The sequence below is a fragment of the Gossypium arboreum genome, chromosome 13 (assembly GCF_025698485.1).
Source record: "Gossypium arboreum isolate Shixiya-1 chromosome 13, ASM2569848v2, whole genome shotgun sequence".
Taxonomy (NCBI): domain Eukaryota; kingdom Viridiplantae; phylum Streptophyta; class Magnoliopsida; order Malvales; family Malvaceae; genus Gossypium; species Gossypium arboreum.
This window is the reverse complement of record NC_069082.1, coordinates 98507409-98530936: the sequence shown is the minus strand read 5'-3', so window position 1 is coordinate 98530936 and position 23528 is coordinate 98507409.

Below are 23528 nucleotides of genomic sequence, written 5' to 3'. Positions count from 1 at the left end.
TCTCCTAGTTCAACTACGAAGACAATACCAAAAGATTTCCAGCCGGTGTGATGACTTCAACGACGGTTCCGAGCATGCAAACGAGGCAAATCCAAGAGACCTAAAATGGGTGACAAGAAAACACAGAGTGAGTTTATAACTCAGTAAGTCCTAAGCATTCGACAATCATCCATCAATAAAATTATCTCAACATGAAATAATGTACGAGGCTAGGTACTCCATCCATATCGAAAATATACCATAGTTCCTCGGACCTTTCGATTCCTTCTCATACCAATTCACCCAATAACATTTCATATCTTGTTCAATAGAATAATAGAGGCATTTCCATACATCATCTCATTTCCGCAATAATCATGCAATCAAATGAACTTTCATCTATTCCACGATACTTTATTTACGGAATGCAATTGAAATCATCACATAGATTTAAAACTTACCAACTCAACCCCGAGCATGAACATAGCATCTATTAGCCATGAACTCAAGGTACTTACTTTTTCATTGTCCGTACTCAACTCGATAAAGTCACCCTTCCGTATAAATATTCAATCGAAATATATATATAGAGTTCGCACACATAGTGCTTAATACTCGATCACGCACACTTAGTGCCATGTGATTTAAGCCCACACACATAGTGCCATATAGTCCAAACTCGCACACTTAGTGCCATACATTTCAAGCTCGCACACTCATTGCCAATCTAAATCACCGTACACATTTACTTCTAGACACTTAGTGCCGAAAGCCAACTTTCTACACATTTCACTATCTCTTTTACATTCAACAATATCATCTTTTCATCTCATTAAACACAATTGCATTGATTTTACAATCATTTAAGCAATATCAAATATATGCTTAATGACTTACCTTGTGTTGGGCAAGGAATTTCCAAGTCGGCTACTCGATGACCTTCGTCTTTCCCTTGCTTGATTCTCCTTCTTTAACTCCTTGAGCTTGATTTAACAAATAAATTGATTCAATCATTTGAGTATCGAAAAGAGGAATTCAAGGCACTTAGCCCACATATGTTCACTAGACATTAAAGTCACATAAGTACGAATTCATGAATCAACTCAACACACAAAGCCTTCAACATGCTTACTCATGGCGAACAACACAACCCCTTAGGTACTCATTCATGGGCCGATTATGCATGTTGATGTTGAGGCCAATTACATGTTTAATACCACACATGAATGGCACACATTTTACTAGCTAATGCTTTACATATTGTAGCTCAATACACATCTATCATTTACTTCATAACCAAAACATAATCACAAGAAAATACATACTTTGAGATAGTATATATGTCATACCAATACATCATGTGCAAACATATGTACACATATAGGTGCAAGGCCGAATCTCAAGGTGTTCATAACCATCCATAGCACAAATTTTTACCAATCAAGTAACAAGCATAAATCATACTCATGAATGCACCATGGCCGAATACATCACAACCATACCCTTTCAACTTCGGTCATGGTTAAACAAAGAATTCAATGTTTTACTCAATATTGCTACAAAGAAATTTCAAGAGTAGTCAATCCATCACTACATGCATAATTAGCAAGCTTCACATTTAGCATGCAATGGCTTTAACACAATAACAACCTTGGCCAAATACCATTTCCATGGCATAACAAGGATTTGAACCATGGCTAACATGAACATCAAGTTAGCAACTAAAACATGCATGAATCTCATGACACAACCTCAAACATACCTTAATCTTGATGCAAGTATAGCCAAATCTCCTTCTAGTTCTCTTCTAAACCAAGTATGAAGCAAAACTCCTTCCTTTTTTCTTAGTATTTTCGCCAAAAGGGATGAACAAGGATGAACAATTTTTTTTCTTTGTTTTCCTTTCACTCACGGCAATAGGGAGGAGAGAAGCCTTCACACACATTTTTTCATTCTTTTCTTACCCATACACCTTTGTTTATTATTTCTCCCTAATGCACCAACAAAACATGTTTCATGACATGTTTAGCCCATACTCCTTGTCATGGCCAGCCACTTCATGTTAGGGGAAATTTGACATGCAAATCCTTATTTTTGCATGCATTATCAACTAGTCATCACACATTTCCCCATCATACTTTTGAAGTTTACTACTAGGTCCTTTCTAGTGGAATTCACATTTATAACTCTAAATCGAAACATCAAAAATGTCACACATGAATTAACACATATTATAGGCATCAAAATAAATTTTAAATTATTTTTATGCCTCAGTTTTGTGGTCCCGAAACCACATTCCGTCTAGGGTCGTTTTAGGGTGTCACATATAACATATATTGCCTTAACCTTCGAGTCGTCCAGATTAAAGCACAACACAATTTCTCAATTGGCGAATATCTCATCTCACACTCTATGAATTTCTTGCTGAGGTAATATATCGCCTTCTCTTTTCATCCCGACTCGTCATGTTGGCCAAGCACACATCCCATAGAATTACTAAACACTAATAAGTACAGAATTAATGATCTATCTAGACTAGGCGGAGATAACACTGGAGCGTTTAACAAGTATTGCTTAACCTTATCAAAAGCATTCTGGCATTCCTCATCCCAGGTACCTTGGTTGTGTTTTCTAAGGAGGCGAAATACAAGATCACATTTCTCGGTTAATTGTGAAATAAACCGAGCAATATAATTCAATCTTCCAAGAAAACCCCAAACTTCTTTCTGAGTACGCGGTGGAGGCAATTCTCGTATGGCTCTAATCTTGTCTGAGTCAACTTCTATTCCCTTTTCGCTGACCACAAAGCCCAATAACTTCCCCGACCTAGCTCCGAAGATGCACTTTGCCGGATTAAGCTTCAACTGAAATTTCCTTAATCTCAGAAACAACTTCCTCAAGACTTCAATATACTCCATCTTTGTTCGAGATTTAGCAATCATGTCATCAAAATACAACTCAATCTCCTTATGCATCATATCGTGAAATAAGGTCACCATAGCCCTTTGGTATGTTGCCTCTGCAATCTTTAACCAGAAGGGAATTACCTTGTAACAAAAGGTTCCCCACAATGTTATAAAGGTGGTTTTATCTATGTCCTCAGGATGCATTTTTATTTGATTGTACCCTCAGAAGCCATCCATAAAGGAGAACAACGAATATCCCGCTGTATTGTCCATCAAAGTGTCGATGTGCGATAAAGGAAAGTTGTCCTTTGGGCTAGCTTTATTTAGATCTTTGTAATCAACACACATTCATACCTTCCCATCCTTCTTAGGGACAGGCACACTGTTGGCCACCCATTCTGAATACTTAACCTCTTGTAGGAATCCAGCATCAAACTGCTTTTTGACTTCATCTTTTATTTTCAGCACAATACCAAGCCTCATCCTTCGCAATTTTTGTTGGACTGGCTTGTAATCTTGTCTTATGGGGAGACGATGTACCACAATATCAGTATTCAAACCCGGCATATCCTCATATGACCATGCAAAGATATCTTTGAATTCTCGTAGTAGCTCAACAAGGCCTTGTCTCGTTTCCTTAGCAATATGTGTGCCAATTTTCACTTCCTTCCCTTCCTCCAAGGCTACATTGTCTATTACTTTTTCTCACGGGGTAGGATTTGTTTCTCCTCTTGTTTCACCATTCTTAACAAATCTGGAGACATATCACAATCCCTGTCATCTTCAAAATCCTGAAGTTTTTCTAAACACATGTCTTGCTGAAAAGAGAATCTAGGATTCGTAGTATCAGTGCTCATGTCATTGATATCTAGGGGCCTACGGGGTACGAAAGAATGTAAAAAGAATGAATGAATTTATTTACATGTTATGAATGAAATGGAAAAAAAAAAACTTTGAAAGAATTTAAATGTCAAAAGAATGTTGAACGGTATAAAAGAATATTCACTTGAATCGATAACAAAAGTTGCATTTTTATTGAAATGTAAATATCTGAACATAAGCCTATTTTACAAATGAAATCTTACTACTCCTAGGCTTTAGAGCAATAAGAGTGTTCTGAAAATTACTCTGAAGAATCTTTAAAAACTACAGGAAGGTCTTCTGCAACCTAATTGTTTAAAGAGCTTTCCGGTTCGTAAGGGTGAATGCCCTCAAGGTTTCCTCCTTTAGACTCTTCATTATGCATAGCGTTGATGTGATAACCTCCTTTTTCGAGCAATTCTCTCTCAGGGTGAATCATCCCTCCTAATATAAAGGTTTGAGATATATGGGGAAATGTCATCAGTTCCCACTTTACCTCTCTTCCATCTAAACGTGCCCTTCTTCTCTCTTGGCGCTTCTCTATTTCTTTCCTCCTCTGCTTGTACTCTGGCCTGAAACACAAGCCAAAATGGTCTCTCTTCTCCTTTAGTTTAGGACCTTGAATCCCTTCTTAGAGGTATCTTCCCAATCCTTTTCCTGGCAAGGCTCCCTTCCCCACTATCATCTGCAAACCCATTCTTGTGGTTTTGGATATCTGAGGCACTAGCACCTCATTCCCCTCTGAAGTGAATGTTGCATTAACGAATTCTAAGGAACAAAAAGAGCACTCAATGGCCTCTTTGTTTGCTTCTACATAGGGTGCATCACTAGTAATTGTCGCTATGATGTCTTCCTCCGCATTTAAGGTGACCAGCCATCCATCGGCTACTAACTTCAATTTTTGGTGCAAAGATGAGGGCACCGCTCCTGCTGAATGTATCCAAGGCCTCCTCAATAGGCAATTGTAAGAGGGTTGATGTCCATTACTAAAAAGTCCACCTCATACGTGTTTGGCCCAATCATCAAAGGAATATCAATTCTTCCCATGACCTTTCTCTCCGTGCCATTAAATGCTCTCACTACATTATGGCATGTTTTTATGTGAGAACTGTCAATGGGTAATCTGAAAATGAATGGGGCAGTGGAAGTTGCTAATAAAAATATCAAGAAGTTAGTATGGAAAATGACTGAGACCTACAGAGATTGGCATGAGAAATTACCATTTGCACTCTTTGCCTATAGAATGTCCGTCAAAACCTCTACTGGGGAAACTCCTTTCTTGTTGGTTTATGGGATGGAGGCAGTGTTACCCATTAAAGTGGAAATACCTTCTCTTCAAATTTTTTCAGAGATAAAACTGGATGAAGTAGAATGGATTCAATCGCGGCATGACCAATTGAACTTGATTGAAGAAAAGAGGCTAAGGGCTATTCGTCATGGTCAGATGTATCAGAAGCGAATGATGCGAGCTTATGATAAGAAAGTTCATCCAAGAGAATTTCACGAAGGAGACCTTGTGCTGAAAAAGATCCTTCCCATACAGAAGGACTTTAGAGGAAAATGGATGCCAAATTGGGAAGGGCCGTATGTTGTGAAAAAGGCTTTCTCTGGTGGTGCTCTAATTTTGACAGAAATGGATGGGAAAAGTTTACCCAATCCAGTGAATTCAGACTCAGTCAAGAAGTACTTTGTCTAAAGAGAAGGGAAGCCAAGGTGAAAATCTACAAAGGGCGCCTTGAGACCAAAGGGGTTTTGAATTGAAAACCCAAAAGGGCCACTCAAATTTCAAGAAGCATGCAGTGACCTTGTTATACCAGATTGGAAGAGGAATGGAGTATGTTACATACTGGGACATCAAAAAAATACTTTGGATCTTCTAAACACATGTTAAACTCAAAATAGTCTTCATGGAATTGGTTTACAAAAACCCAAGCTATGATATGTTGGACATCAAATTTTTGTTCTGGTTACTATCTTTGGATTCTTCTCGAAGATATGTTTTAAGATTAATTTCCTATTGTATTTTGAGGATTTATCTAACTATTTTCAAGATCAAATTATTTGTCTTCCATTATTCATAAAGTGTGTTGCATTAAAATAAGGATTGATGGACTAAATATTTTTACAAATGATGTTTTGCATATTACTGTGGAAATCTCTAGATAATACGAGAAACTACAACAGAACAATTGTTTGAAGAATTCCCATGAGTAAAGGTCGGAGGTACTCAAGGAAATTTCTTTTTCAGTCCAAAGGATGATTGGACAATTCAAACGGTTCAATCCTGGGAGAGGATCGTCTCCAGCAGATTGTAATATTCAAAGAATGGTATAATAGGATCAATTTGATTCAAAGCATACGAACAGGGTATGATTGATACTTCGAAAAAGTGGAACTTTGATGAATGAATGAGTAAGGACGTCCGAAATAGGAATCATTTTCATAACATTTTACATCATGATATGTTTATTTAAGAGCATTTGACTCATTTCAATCATGGTACCCTAAGCATTAGGCATGAGTACATATGCATTCTATAGGTTATGTCCCTTAGGGGATAATGTAGATCACAGATGACATCTGGCATCTCTGTATTGTCAAAGAGCAGATCAAAGATAGCAAATTTGGTATCTCTGTATTGTCAGGGAGCAGATCGAAGATAGCAGATTTGGTATCTCTGTATTGTCAGAGAACAGATCAAAGATAGTAGATTTGGCATCTCTGTATTGTCAGAGAGCAGATCGAATATAGTAGATTTGGCGTCTCTGTATTGTCAAAGAGCAGATCAAATATAGCAGATTTGGCATCTCTGTAGTGACAGAGAGTAGATCGAAGATGACATCTGGCATCTCTGTATTAACAGAGAGCAGACCAAAGATAGAAGATTTGGCATCTCTGTATTGTCAGAGAGAAGATCAAAGATAGCAGATTTGGTATCTCTGTATTGTTAGAGAACAGATCAAAGATAGCAGATTTGACATCTCTGTATTGTCAGAGAGCAGATCGAAGATAACAAATTTGGCGTCTTTGTATTGTCAGAGAGCAGATCGAAGATAGTAGATTTGGCATCTCTGTAGTGACAGAGAGTAGATTGAAGATGACATCTGGCATCTCTGTATTGACGGAGAGCAGATAGAAGATAGCAGATTTGGCATCTCTGTAGTGACAGAGAGTAGATCGAAGATGACATCTGGCATCTCTGTATTAACGGAGAGCAGATCGAAGATAACAGATTTGGCATCTCTGTATTGTCAAAGAGCATATCAAAGATAGTAGATTTGGCGTCTCTGTATTGTCAGAGAGCAGATCAAAGATAGCAGATTTGGCATCTCTGTATTGTTAGAGAGCAGATCAAAGATAGCAGATTTGGTATCTCTATATTGTCAGAGAGCAGATCGAAGATAGCAGATTTGGCGTCTTTGTATTATTAGAGAGCAGATCGAGGATAGCTGATTTGACATCTCTGTGTTGGTGGAGTACAAATTAATGACATCAGCATGGCGTCCCTAAGTTTGTGGAAAGCAGATCGAGGACCATGAGGTCAGGATACGGTAAGACCGGGGCAAATTTCGTCCTTTTATAATCTTTGCTCTATTCCTGCTACACAGTAATAAGCAAAGAGGGGCAGCTGCAGTAGCCCAAATTTGCCCGGGGCCGTGAGATAGAATAAAACAATAAAATAATAATAAAATAATTTTAAGGTCTATAATGTCCAAATTACAATAAACAGGCCTAAAGGCCCGATAGTCCAAACCCGGTTACACTCGTAGCCCAACTGATCTAAACCAGAAGACCCAATTAGCCTAAACTACCCACTAACCCAGTACACCCTTAACCCAAAAATGAACGGGGCCCAAGAGGGCCAAACCATAAACTAAGGATAGAAGACCTAGGGTTTCAGAAACCCTAGGCGCCACAAGCACTCCAACCGTCGCACCCTTTCGTCTCGCGTCGTTCTAATTTCCACCGACGCCGTGACTTCAGCCTTGTACCATGCTGCAATCGGTGCACGAATCAACGCCAGCGCACTCACTGCCGTGATATCCTCGCTGGTATCTGCAAAATGGAAAGAACGACAGCAGAAAAAGAGAAGCAAAATATGGAAAGAAATCAAAGATTTCTTTCCCAAATTATAATGATTTACAAAGGGCTATAAAAGCCTTTCTTTTTTAATCTGTAAACACACACAAAAAAGAAAATAAAAAATAGTACAAGAGAAACAGATTACGAATTCTTTACCAGAAAGCAAAGTTGATTTTTTGTTTTTTTATTTTTATTTTTCTCTTGAATATCTGCATTTCATACACGTAAAATACTAAAAATAAATAAAAAATGGATTACCTTTCGATGCGTGGTAAAAGGTGAAAGTTTTCCAGTTTCTGACCGCCGTAAGAGGCAGTGTTGACGGTGGTGCGTAGGCGCGTGTAAGCCCCTGGACGGAGGCTCGGTAGAGCTCCTAGGGCTGGTTCACAATCCTCTTCTAGAGGATTCTTCTATTGTTTTTAAAAACTGGGTTAGAAATGAAATTTTAGGTTAAAATTTGGCTTATATAGCCTCATGAAAACGATGTTGTTTCGCTTAAAACAATAAGCTTTAAAACGGCATCGTTTTAATGCTGAGGATCCGCATGTTGACCTGTGACCCGGGGAGGATCCGCGTGTTTTTTGGTAAATGGGCTAATTGCTGTTTGAGCCCTTCCTCATTTTTCATTCTTTTAATTTCGTTTAATTTTAAATTTTATATTTCAATTTGACCCTGACTTCTTTATTTTTGTTTCAATTAAGTCCCACCTGCAGTATAAGGTTTGTTTTGTGAACGACGCCGTTTTGGGATTAGGGCAAATTGCCCAGTGAGGCCCTTGTAGTCTTATGTGCATTCCACTTAGGCCTAAACCCTTTTTTGTTATTTTAAAATTAGCCCTAAAACTTTAGTTTTATTTAATTTTAATCCTTTTAAATATTTTTGCATAATTTATTTATTAAATACCTTATATATTATTTATTTTACTATGTTTATATGTATATTATTACATATCAAATTATTTTATTATTTTTATATTATTTATATTATTATACATTTTATTTATAAATTTTATTATACATCATATTTTACTATATATATTATTCCTTACATTTTTATTATAAATTATGTATTATTTTATTATTCATTAATTGTGTAAAATTTTAAATTTTCTTAATTATTATTAAATAATATATATATATATATCATTATTAAATAATTAGCATATTATACAAAGTTCTAGAATTTATTATAAAGTTTCACACATATTTAATATAGTATTATTTATATAAATATATATTAGCGATTATATCATATAATATATTAATTTTAAAAATTTCTCTTTTATTACCTATATGTTACTTTAAATATTTTTTAATTTGTTTTTAACCTTTTGTATTTATTTGGTATTGTTTTAATATGTTAATTTTATCTCATAGATTATTTGTTATCTTTATGTTATTTTATTATTGTTATATATTTGTTTGAGAATTGATTATTTATGTCGTTATTTAAAGATTATATTCACATGAAATACTATTATATGTGTAATTTATATTGTTATATTCATTATTTTGCTATTTTGTATTTTTTTTGCATGAAATAATAATGTGTTTATATTTATGTTATTTATAATTATATATGCATAAAGTGATAATGTATATTGTGTAATTTATGTCATTATTTATTATTTTTATATTATATTTGCATGGAATGGTAAAGTAGGTATCATGTAGGTTAATTTGTTTAATGTTGATCCTTTGTAATAAGTTGAATGCATCATCACTTTAAAGAACTTTTATATTTCATTCGATCCAAGAGAATTTAAAATTAAGGCAATGTTTTTTGGTACTTAGAAATTCGGGAAGTAGTTCCCTAACATGCTGGGTTGCGATTTCTCGTTTGCCTAAATGCCTAAAATATCCTTCTAAATAAGTTTTGAAAATCACAAGATGATTTCAGTTACGAAAGTTTAAGAATATCGTGTCCAATCATGCTGGATGTGATGTCTATATTCTTTTGAAGCGAAGGAATCTTGATTTTTAACTTAAATTATTACAGTTTTTTTAAAAAAGAGATCTTATTTCTAGATTCTGTCAAACTTATGACATTAAGACAAAACTATTCAATTTGGTACCAATTTTGGGCGTTGCGAGGGTGCTAACCTGTCCTCGTACGTAACCGACTCCCGAGCCCGTTTTCTCATAATTTCGTAGACTAAAATGTTTTATAAGGTGATCCAATCACACTTTAAAAGGTTGGTGGCGACTCCCGTTTTCAAAATACCCTCCCCATTTAAAAGGAGGTATCGACAGTGAACTGAGCGTTTGTGAAAGTATTGCTGTGAGAATAGAATTTCTCAAATTAGCTATAAAGAGGAATTAAGTTCGTGATTCATCGGGTTGTATGAGATTATTGAGAAAATTAAGCCAGTGGCTTATTCAACTTATATTATTGTCAAAACTTGAGAAGATCCGTAATGTGTTTCTTATATCTTTGATGCGACGATTTTGATAAGACCCTTTGTATATAATTTTTTTTTTCAAATATTTAAATTCAGCTTGATATGATGTATAGCAAAGGACAGATCAGAATCTTAGCTCTTGAGATTAAAGAGTTGAGAAATCTGAGGCTATGTGAGAAAATGATAAGGTTATAAGAAAGCGAATCTCTAATTTATTCTCTGATAAGATTTTCAAGGACGAAAATCTCTTGGGGGAGAGTTGTAACAGCCTGTTTTTGGGTCAAATTGAAACAGTGGTTTCGAGACCACAAATTTGAAGCCAAAATATTTATTTTATTATTTTAATAAGTTTTACAGCATAATAGATTAATTAGTGAAAGTTTCGTAAAGAAATTTTATCGTTTAAATGGTTAATTTGGTAAAAAGGACTAAATCGCGTAAAGAGTAAAAGTTGAGTTCTATTAGCTAAAAGTGTTTAAATGCTATAGAATTTAAAGGAGGAAGTCCTTATGTGTTAATTAGTCCAATTATGAGATAGTGGCTGAAAATGGTTTAGCAATGTGGTAAATTGAATTAATTTTTAAGGTTAATTTTGGTATTTGATAAATAATATTAATATTAATAAAACACAAAAGCCACCATCTTTCTTCTTCAATTTTCCATCGAATTTTCATTCTAAGAACAGCCATGGAAGCTTGAGCATTCGGCCAAGCTATTTTGGCTAATCAAGGTACAATTTTTGTCCCGTTTTTAATGATTTTTACGTTTTTGAGATCATTGCAGCTTAATCTAGCTAGCCCGTACCTTGGATTTTAAAATTGTTAAAGTATTTGAATGTTGAAATTATTGAATGCATGAGTATTTTGTTATTTGATGATGGAAAATAATTCATTGTTTTAGATGTACAAGTTTTGTGAAGTGAATTTTGGTAAAAATGTCAAATTTGGATTATATTGTGAATTATGAAAATTTAGTGGTTGAATTTTAAAATAAATGAAAAATATTGGTTGATATGAGAATGGGTAATATTCGGCCAGCATGAATTTGTATTAAATTGAATGAATTGTGATTTTATGTGATAAGGACTAAATTGAAAAATATGAAATAATAGGAGTAAAAATGTAATTTTGCTAAAATGTGTAAATTGTGCTAAATTGAATGAAATGATGATTAAATAAGTAAATTTTGATATTATATAGATTGAGATGAACGAGATTTGGATCTAGAACGGGGGAAAATAAAGTATTGGATTAGTCGACCTAATTCGTCGTTACTGCGAACGAGGTAAGTTCGTTTATTTAATAAGCTTTAAATTATATGTGTATAAATGTTATATTATTGAAACGAAATGTGAATGTTATTGAGATTCAATACAGCAAAAATCCCGATTGAACCTAAAGAATAGATAGGATACAAATGTCATGACATTAGGATTACTGAGATTATGTGTAAGACCATATCTGGGATATGACATCGACATGAGACTTCATGTAAGACCATAGCTGGGCTATTGGCATCGATATGAGATTATATGTAAGACCATATCTAGGATATGGCATTGGTACATTATGGTGTGTACGAGATTCTCGAGTATCCTTTAGTATTCCAAATGGTTCAACGGAAAATGCTGATGAAAAGTAATTACAAGTGGTGGTATGACTCAGTCGAGGTATTCGTGACAGAAATTGACAAGTAAGTGTTAAAAGTGAATTTCATATGATGAGTAAGAGGAAAATTATGAGAATTCATATGCTTCGATTGATTATATACATAAATGTGATGATTATTGAATTGAATATAGTTTATTTCTAATTGCTTATGTTTATATAAATGTGAATGAATGGATAAGAAGTATTCAAATTGTATAAGCATGGAAAGGAATAAACTTGTGAAATTCTTAGTTAACTATGTGAATGGATATATGACATAAAGGTGGAATTATACAAGTTACATTATAGTATTTAAATGGCTTAAAATGTGTTTATTTGATGAGATGAGTTATTATCATAAGAGCTTACTAAGCTTTATAGCTTACTTTATTATCTTTCCTATGTTTATAGTGATTCGGAGGCTCGCTCGGTTCGAAGTCAGTAGAGATCATATCACACTATTTAGCTATGGTTTGGTACTTATAAGCTTTGTGATATTGGCTATATGGCATGTATGGGTTTTGTGGTTATTTATTGAGTATAAGTAATGTTTGTTGTCGAAACCATTTTTTTTGTTTTGAAAAACGGCGTCAACATTTTATTTTGAAAAGAATGAAAATGAAAATGGGAGTCACCACCAATCCTTTTTTGATGAGGTGTGATCGGGTCACCTCGTAAAGTGGTTGGTTTTAATAAATGGTTTTGATTTATTAAACATCACTTTTAGTCTACGAAATTTAGAAAGACAGGTTTGGGAGTCGGTTACACACGAGAAAGGATTAGCACCCTCGTAACACCTAAAATTGGTACCTAGTTGATTAGTTAATGTCTTAGAGTCGAAAATTGAAAACCCGAAATGAATTTAAAAATATAATCCCTCTTTGTACTAATATTAATTTTATGAAAGATTTGCTTAGAAAGATCGCAGTGAGTATTAAAGACCTTCTCGTCTCGAATAGCAAAATGTCACATCCCATAAGTTAGGACACGACATTTTGAACGTTTGAGAATAAGCTTGTCTTTATTATTTTTATTTTTGAAATCTCACATGTTTTAATTTAGAAGGATATTCGGTTATTTAGATCCAACGAGAAAAATCAAAACCCCATAAGTTACGGCACCACTTTCTCGAGTTTCTAAATACAGAATATTGCCTTTATTTTATTTAGAATTCATGTATTTTAAAATTTAACAAAATATTTGGCTATTTAGGTTCAACGAGAAAAAATCGAAACCCTGTAAGTTAGGGTACGATTCCTCGATTCTCCAAAATGCGAAACATTGCCTTATTTTAAGATTCTTCTTTTTACGAATTTGGGAAAAAATCTATGAAATATTTAAAAAGATATACGATTAATCGATTATATTAAAAAAATTGTTTAAAATGTAAAAAGGTCATGCGTGGCTAATAATGATAGTGCAACATACATTTGAAGTAAAATGACATAATATTGCATAATAAAAAATAACACATGGTATTGACATTAACGAATCATGATGTTAAGAAGTATAAACAATAACAAGAATAATAATGTAAATAATAATAATAATAATAATAATAATAATAATAATAATAATAATAATAATGATAATAATAATATAAGTAACAACCACAATAATAATAATAATATTGAAATGAAATTTTGAAATATATATTGAAAATAGTAAATAAGCAAAATAAATAAAAATAAAAAGGCATAATAAAAGAAAATAATCAATAAAAAACGTGAAGACGAAATAAGCGAAATATTAAGTAAATAAAACAAATAAATAAGACATTTGATTAAAAAAGGACTAAACAAATAAAATATAATAAAATAACAAACAAAACAGTTTGTTAAAAAAATTGAAGTTAAATGGACCCAGGATCAAATTGAAATTAAAATCAAATTGAAGGGGCCAAATCTAAAAAAAACTAAAAGTAAAAAGGGAATTGGGCCTAAATAAAATGCGCGCAAAGAATAAGGGACTGTCTAGGAAAATAGTCCCAGCCTTTATACGCTACGTTTCAACATGGGCCAAAATGAAATAATTATGAAATCATCGGGCAAAATTAAAAGAAAAAAAAGGAACAAAATTGGCTAAATCGCAACACATTAAAAATACCAAAGGGCGAAAGAGAAAATATCCCTGGCCCTCCCATGCGCAGCGTTTTATCCAAGGACTAAAATGGCACAAAAATAAAATTGTAGGGTAAATTTAAAAATATAAAATGGGACCGAATTGCAGGATAAAAAAACAGAAGGACTGAAGCAATAAATAACCCAAAAGTTGGAACGCGGATCCTCGCGGGTCGTCGCGTCGTGTGGTCGAGGCTAACGACGCCGCTTGGGGTCATTGGACTCAGCCCCAAACGACGTCGTTCCATGAGCTTATAAAAGTGAATTTTTTTAAAAAACTTTCATTCTGCTCCCTTTTTTTTTAAAAAAAAAAAACTCTTTTTCTCTCAACTCTCTCAGCCTCTTCCCTAAAGCTTACTAGGACGCCGGTGAGCTCGCGCGGTGGCTCCGCCACAGCTCTGTCGTCCCAGAAAGCAGAAAATGTTTTAAAATCCCCTTTTTTTTTTAAAAAAAAAGTTTTCTTCTTTAAATACTAACCCGATTTGGTTGTTTTTTAACTGAAAACAAAGATGAAAAGAGAAAAGAAAATAAAAATTCCTTTCGGCCTCCCTGTTTCCTCTATTGGACGAAGCCCAAACGGAACTTTAAAGAGTTTCCATGGCTTTCGCGAATGGAGGAAACCTCCTATGCTGGCAAAGTGAGGAAGAGAAGGTAGGTCTTGATCTCTTTTTTATTTTCTTTGTTTAATTACAAAAATAAAAATGAAATACATAAAAAAAATCACCTTTTTTAATTTCTTTTCTATTTTCGATTGCTATATTCATGTGTGTGTAAAAAAATTACAATCAATTCTCTTCAGGTGTAACAGCCCAAAATAGACCCTAATCGAAACAGTGGTTTCGGGACCATGAATCCGAGTCAAAAAAATATTTTGAAATTATTTTCAGTGTTTATTCTGTGTGAATTTATGTTTGTGAAAATTTTGTGATTTAATTTTGTCGTTTAGGTGTCTGATTAAATAAAAGGACTTAATCGCGTAAAGTGAAAATTAGGTGGTTATTTCAAAAAGGGGCTAATTTGCACATGGCTTTTAAAATAGAAGCCTTTAAGAATTAAATAGCCCAATATTAAATGAAGTGGAAGGTAGTGGGCATGATATATGTGATTTTATAATGTATTAACTAAGGTTAAAAAGGTAAAATAATAAAAATAATATATATGTTATAATATATGATAAATAAAACAAAGTGCTCATATTATTATTTCCACCATAGCCGAATATAAACAAAAGAAAACAAGAAAGAACAAAGGCTAGGTTCGGCCATCTTTCAAGCTAAATTCAAGATCAAGAACTAAAGAAATCGAATTTGGATCGGGGAAAAACGAAAGTCGTCGACTAGCTACCCGATTCCATTTTGTATCATTTGAGGTAAATTTATAAGAAAATAGACGTGTTTATTTGGTAATTAAATGTTATATTTATATCCTGTTATGAAATGTAGAATTTTAATATGCTATGGCCGTAAATGATTAAATTTGACTACTATACTTCCGAGTTCGATTCGACCGAGTTACAACGTCCGAAAGCCTCGTATGAACCTTAAGAAAAGTTAGGATACATATGTCATGACATAGCATTCTGATATATGTGTGTGAGTAAGACCATGGCATCGATATATGGTTCCGATATGTGTTTAGAGTAAGACCCTCTTTGGGACAGTGGCATCAATATGTGGCTACATGTAAGACCACGTCTGAGACGTTGGTGTTTTACAATTTATGTGATTATCTGAGCATCCTATCCAATTTCGAATGGTTCATCGAGTAAAGGTAAATTGTACATGATTGTGTAATACGAGTAAAACGGCCAGGTATGAATTAGTTGTTTGGCTATTAATGATAAGGCAAGTTGGTACTCGGTATTGTTTTATTCACGCATAATTGATGATAATGACTTTATGTGACGTTAGTATATGTGTATTCGGCTTGTAGTTATATAAATTGAGTATGAGAAAATGACTCATAATTAAATGCAATGTATGTTTGGGTATAATTGGTCTTGTTGGCTATTTATGTATATATATGCGATACTACATAGTGATTTTTTAAGCTTATGTGTAAAAGCATATGCAAGCATGATTATAATATAATTAGTGGTTTTTGAGAAGTTGAATATTAATATACTCAAATGGTCAGGTGAGTATTCGGCCAAGTAAAAAAAATGCAAATACTTGTATATAAATACATATGTGCATTCGGCAGGGTAAAACGAAGTGGTTGGTAAATTGATTGAAAAATAGACAATGTGTGTATTTGATCATTCGGCCAAGATGATGTTTAAGTGCGAATGTATATATGTGGATGTAGTTATAAGTACAATTAGAGATTAAATGGTATTTAGTTACTATAAATAATAGTTAGGTTAATTGAATTAAATACTTTGTTAGGCTTACTATTTGCTTCTGACTTACTAAGCTATATTAGCTTATTGTGTGTATCCTTGTTTCTTTTATAGATATTGGAAATCAAGTTACAAGCTCGGGGATCGTCTACAAAGTTCATCATAATATCTACTATTTTGGGTACCTTTTTAAGTTAAATTCGAATTATGGCGTATAAGCTGAAGTGTGGTTTGAATGATAAATTTTGGTTGTGTATAAAGCCATGCGAAAATGGCTAATCAAAATGTTTGAATTAAATCATGCTAGGTATGGTCTATGATGATTATGGTTGAATGTTGCATGTTATATATCTATGATTATTACGTGAGATAGATCTTGCATGTTTAAGAAATGAGCAATGGCTTGAAAGAATCGTGACTGATCCATTGACGTGAATTTTTATGTGAAATATGTTTATGAACCTAGTGAATATGTTTGTGACATGGTAATGTTCATGATTCGGTGTTTTGAACTTTTGATAGGGTTCGAAAAAAATATGGCAAGGTTTATTATGATATATTTTTGTCCACTTGTGCTTTGATAGGTATGATCATGATAATATGGAAATGGTTTATGTGTGATTTAATGAGAATGTATTGTAATACGTCAAATAGACATGACATATGTTTGTATTTAATTAAAGTCCTACATATGCATTTATTTATAAATGAGAGTGTGGTAGCAGTAGCATAATACGCATGAAAATGGTAATGTATTCTACTATATTGACCATGTAAATATATATACGTTTGAGTCTCCATAAATGTGATTTTACATATTATGTCTTAAGTGTGATTTGATATAACATGCATGCAAACGTGTCTTAGTACACATGTAGAGTAAGATAAGAAATTTTACTTATGGTATAAGTGATTATTAAGGTGATAAACGCAAGAGATTTTATATATAAAGTTTACTTGTTATTTATAAGCTTGCAAATTTGTATTAAAATTCTATATCGGTTGAATAGGCTAGAAAATGAATCAATTATAGTTATAACTAAAATTGATATTATTGGTTGTAAGATGTAAGTTGTATATGTATATATATATATGAGATTCGTATAGGCTATCATGTCACTAATGCCGCACGTATACAATGGTAATTGTATTATTTTATGATTTAAAATTTAGTCAATTTTCAAGACTAATTCATATGATTATGTGAAGTTTATTATAACTGATCGGAATTGTGTTTTATTCTGTAATACCTTACGACCCTATTCTGGCGACGGATATGAGTTAGAGATGTTACATTTTATTGGTATTAGTGCCAGTTTTAGTCGGTTCTAGGACTACTAGTGTGTGTGTGATTAGCTATACATGCCATAATTATATACTGTGATAGTGTGATGACTTCTGACATTTGAAATGTGTTTTCATATAGTAAATGGATCCCGAAAGAGCTGTAGCTGATGATGTCAAGAGTGTAGGGCCTGCTCCCGCACAAGCGACAGCGCAGGCTGATTCTCGACCGACTTCGAGTAACCAAGAAGGAGAGGCTAGACAAGCCTTCTATCAAATGATGAATGATTGGTTTACTCAATATATTCGGACTAACCCGACTGCGCAACAACCTCCACCCCCAACTAATCCATCTTCCATCCTTACTGTACCTCAAGTAAGTGATCCATTGTGATTGAGTAGACCACCTGTTGATAAAATCAGAAAACATGGAGTTGAAGAGTTTAAAGCCACTGATGATGATGACACTGAGTGGGCTGAGTGCTAGCTTGATAATACCATCCGTGTGTTTGATGAGTTGTCCTGTACTCCTGATGAATGTTTAAAATGTGCTATATCCTTGCTTCGAGACACATCATATCACTAGTGGAATACTCTAGTATCAGTGGTTCTGAGAGAGTAGGTGATCTGGGAATTCTTTCAGACCGAGTTCCGTAAGAAATATATCAGCCAGAGATTTATTGATCAGAAGCTTAAAGAGTTCTCGAGTTGAAACAGGGTCAGATGACCGTGACAGAGTACGAGTGGAAATTGGTGAGGCTCAGTCAGTATGCCAAAGAGTGTGTTTTTACTGAAGGCATAATGTATAAAGATTTGAAGATGGGCTGAATGAAGATATCAAACTGTTAGTTGGCATACTTGAGATAAAAGAGTTTGTGGTACTTGTTGAGCGAGCCTGCAAAGCTAAAGAGCTCGAAAAAGAGAAAAGAAAAGCTGACTTTGAAGCTAGAGATGCATGCAAAAGAACATTCGATAAGTCATTTCAGTCGGCATCAAAGAAGTTCTGAGATGATTTTAGCCATTCTAAAGCCACTTCAGGTTACTCCAGACAAGATTAAAATAGACGACCAGTGAGCTCGAGAGCTACCTCAATAGCGAGTGTGGGAAATGGCAGATCAAATCAACTCGAGTGTAAGCACTGTGGTAAACGATATCCCATCATTTGCAGATTGCATGAGTGGGCCTATTTTAAATGTGGGTCGACAGATTATTATATTCGAGACTGCCCAATGTTAGCTGAAGAAAATCCAGTGCAAAATACGAGATCTGGTAATACTGTAGCTCAAGGTAGACCACCAGAAATGCTGGTAATACGAGTGGAAGTTAGAGAGGGACTAAAGATACGACAATCAAATCTGAGGCTTGTGTACCTGCCAGAGCCTATGCTATACGTGCACGAGAGGTGGCTTCATCCCCAGATGTTATTACTGGTACATTTACTCTTTATGATACTAATGAAATTGTATTGATTGATCCTGGTTCTACTCATTCTTATGTATGTGAGATATTAGTATTCAGCAAGACTCTGCCTGTTGAGTCTACTAAGTTTGTGATTAGAGTGTCAAACCCCTTGGGTCGGTGTGTTATGGTTGACAAAGTGTGTAAGAAATGTCCCTTGATGGTTCGAGATCTGATCTTTCTAGCTGATTTGATGTTGCTGTCAGTTGATGAATTCGACATAATTCTGGGCATGGATTACATGATGCTATTGTGAACTGCAAAAGAAAGATCACTGATCTACGGAGTCAGAACGATGAGATTATTCAGATTGAATCTAGTGATTTGTATGGTTTACCAGCAATGATTTCTTCAATGCTAGCTCAGAAATATGTAAGAAAAGTGTGTGAAGCTTATTTTTCCTATGTGCTTGACAGTAAAGCAGCTGATAGAAACATTGAATCAGTACCTATTGTATGTGAGTATCCAAATGTTTTTCCAGAAGAATTACCGGGTTTGCCATCTATTCGGGAAATAGAGTTTGGTATTGAGTTAGTGCCTAAAACGACCCCGATATCTATAGCTCCATACAGAATGGCACTTACAAAATTAAAAGAATTGAAAGCTCAGTTGCAAGAATTGACAGATAGAGGTTTCGCGCGACCAAGTTTTTCTTCGTGGGACGTACTTATGTTGTTTGTGAAAAAGAAAAACGGAACTATGAGAATGTGTATCGATTACAGACAGTTTAATAAGGTGACTATAAAGAATGAGTATCTATTACCATGGATTGATAATCTGTTTGACCAACTGAAAGGGGCTACAGTATTTTCGAAGATAGATTTGAGATCACGCTACTATCAGTTGCGAGTTAAAGATTCAGATGTGCCAAAGACTGCTTTCAGAATGAGGTACAGACACTATGAGTTTTTGGCTATGCCTTTCGGACTCACTAATGCACCTGTTGTTTTCATGGACATGATGAATCGGATCTTCAAACCGTATCTAGACTGGTTTATGGTTGTGTTTATAGATGACATTTTGATCTACTCTTGTGATGAAGCTGAACGTACTGAACATTTGAGACTTGTGTTGCAGACCTTACTAGATAAGCAGTTATATACGAAGTTCAGTAAATGTGAGTTCTGGTTAAACGAAGTCAATTTTCTAGGCCATGTAGTATCAGTATCAGGTATTCGGGTTGATCCAAGTAAAATTTCAGCTAAACTAGATTGGAAACCTCCGAAGAATGTTTTTGAAGTCCAAAGCATTTTGGGACTTGCTGGTTATTATAGACGGTTCGTGAAAGGTTTCTCTATGATTGTAGCTCCTATGACAAAGCTATTGCAAAAAGATGTTAAGCTTGAGTGGTCAGAGAAGTGTTGACAAAGTTTTGATCAGTTGAAGGCTCTTCTGACTGAAGCTCTAGTGCTAGTTCAGCCAAAATCGGGTAAAGAATTTGTTATTTATAGTGATGCATTATTAAATGGTTTGGATTGTGTCCTGATGAAGGAAGGCAGAGTGATAGCTTACGCCTCGAGATAGTTAAAGCTACATGAAAAGAACTATCCGACACACGACCTAGAATTGGCAGCCATCGTGTTCGTATTAAAGATATGGGGTCATTATCTGTTCGGCAAGAAATGTCATGTTTATTCTGATCATAAAAGCCTAAAATATTTGATGACTCAGAAAGATTTGAATTTGAGACAACATCGATGGTTAGAATTACTAAAAGACTATGAGCTCGTAATTGATTATCACCCAGGAAAGGCTAATGTCATTGCTGATGCTTTGAGCCAAAAATCACTATTTGCTTTGCATGCAATGAACGCGAATATGGCCATGTCTGATGATGGTTTGATAGTAGCTGAATTGAAGGATAGACTGTTATGTGTTTAACAAATATGTGATGCCCAGAAGGTTAATAATGAATTGATTGCAAAACGAGTCCAGTGTGAGACGAATGCTGATTCAGAGTTCAGAGTTGATGTGGATAACTATTTTAGATTCAGAAATTGAATATGCATTCCGAGGAATTTAGAATTGATTCAGATGATTTTGAATGAAGCTCATAATAGCCAGTTATCTGTTCACCCAGGTAGTACAAATATGTATAATGATCTGAAACAGCTTTACTGGTGGCATGGTATGAAACGAGACATTTCTAACTTTGTTGCAAGATGTTTAATCTATCAACAAGTAAAAGGCTAAACATCAGGTGCCTTCAGGATTACTTTGGCCTATCATGATACCTGAGTGGAAGTGGGATAGAGTCACGATGGATTTTGTATCTGGTTTACCATTGACACTGAGCAAGAAAAATGCAATTTGGGTTTTTGTTGACAAGTTGACTAAATCGACTCATTTTTTTTCGATACGTACGGACTACTCACTTGATAAGCTAGCTGAATTGTATGGCTCTCAAATTGTGAGATTACATGGTGTGCCTATATATATTGTTTTGGATACAGATCTGAGGTTTACAGTGCGGTTTTGGAAGAAACTACAAGATGCACTAGGTACGAAATTACATTTCAGTACTGCTTTTTATCCATAAACAGATGGCCAATTTGAGCGAATCATTCAGATACTTGAGGATATGTTGAGATGTTGCATTCTCGAGTTTGAAGGTATGTGGGAACGATACTTACCTCTAATTGAATTTGTGTATAATAACAGCTATCAATAGAGTATCAAAATGGCACCTTATGAGGCTTTATACGGTCGTAAATGTCGTACTCCATTGTACTAGACTGAGCTTAGTGAAAGTAAGATACATGGCGTTGATTTGATCAGAGAAACTGATCAGAAAGTGAAAATGATCCGTGAAAGTTTGAAAGCAGCATCAGATCATTAGAAATCTTACGCGGATTTGAAGTGTAAAGATATAATGTTTTAGATCGGAGACAAAGTCTTCTTGAAAGTCTTACCATGGAAGAAAATACTCAGATTCAGTCGTAAAGGCAAATTGAGTCTGAGGTTTATTGGGTCGTATGAGGTTATAGAACGTATTGGGCCTGTTGCTTATAAACTATTGTTGCCAACTAAGTTAGAAAAGATCCATAATGTGTTCCATGTTTTGATGCTTCGAAGGTATCGATCTGATCCTTCACATGTGATTAATCCGTCTGAAATTGAAATTCAGCCTGATATGACATATGAGGAAGAGCCGATCCGCATTTTGACTCGTTAGATTATAGAGTTGCAAAATAAGAAGATTCCATTAGTTAAAGTATTGTGGCATAAGGATGAAGTTGAGGAAGCAACATGGGAACTAGAAGATACAATGAAAGAACATTATCCGAACCTATTCATCAGTAAGATTTTTAGGGACGAAAATTCCTAAGGGGGGAGAGTTGTAACAGCCCTAATTAGACCCTAATCAAAATGGTGGTTTCGGGACCACGAATCTGAGTTAGAAAAATATTTTTAAATTATTTTCAGTGTTTATTCTGTGTGAATTTATGTTTGTGAAAATTACGTGATTTAATTTTGTCGTTTAGGTATCCGATTAAATAAAAGGACTTAATCGCGTAAAGTGAAAATTAGGTGGTTATTTCAAGAAGGGGCTAATTTGCACTTGGCTTTTAAAATAGAAGCCTTTAAGAATTAAATAGCCCAATATCAAATGAAGTGGATGTTAGTAGGCATGATATATGTGATTTTATAATGTATTAACTAAGGTTAAAAAGGTAAAACAATAATAAATAATATATATGTTATAATATATGAAAAATAAAACAAAGTGCTCATATTATTATTTCCACCATAGCCAAATATAAACAAAATAAAACAAGAAAGAACAAAGGCTAGATTCGGCCATCTTTCAAGCTAAATTCAAGATCAAGAACTAAAGAAATCAGACTTGGATCCGGCAAAAACGAAAGTCGTCGACCACCTGCCCAATTCCGTTTTCTATCGTCCGAGGTAAGTTTATAAGCAAATAGACATGTTTATTTGGTAATTAAATGTTATATTTATATGCTGTTATGAAATGTATAATTTTAATATGCTATGGCCGTAAATGATTAAATTTGACTACTACACTTCTGAGTTCGATTTGACTGAGTTACAACGTCCGAAAGCCCCGTATGAGCCTTTAGAATAGTTAGGACACATATGTCATCACATAGGATTCCGATATATGTGTGCGAGTAAGACCATGGCACCGATATGTGGTTCCGATATATGTTTACGAGTAAGACCATATCTGGGACAGTGGCATCGATATGTGGCTACATGTAAGACCACATCTGGGACGTTGGTGTTTTACAATTTTTGTGATTATCTGAGTGTCCTATCCGATTCTGAATGGTTGTGTATGATTGTGTAATACGAGTAAAACGGCCAGGTATGAATTAGTTGTTTGGCTATTAATGGTAAGGTAAGTTGGTACTCGGTATTTGTTTTATTCACACATAATTGATGATAATGACTTTAAGTGACGTTAGTATATGTGTATTT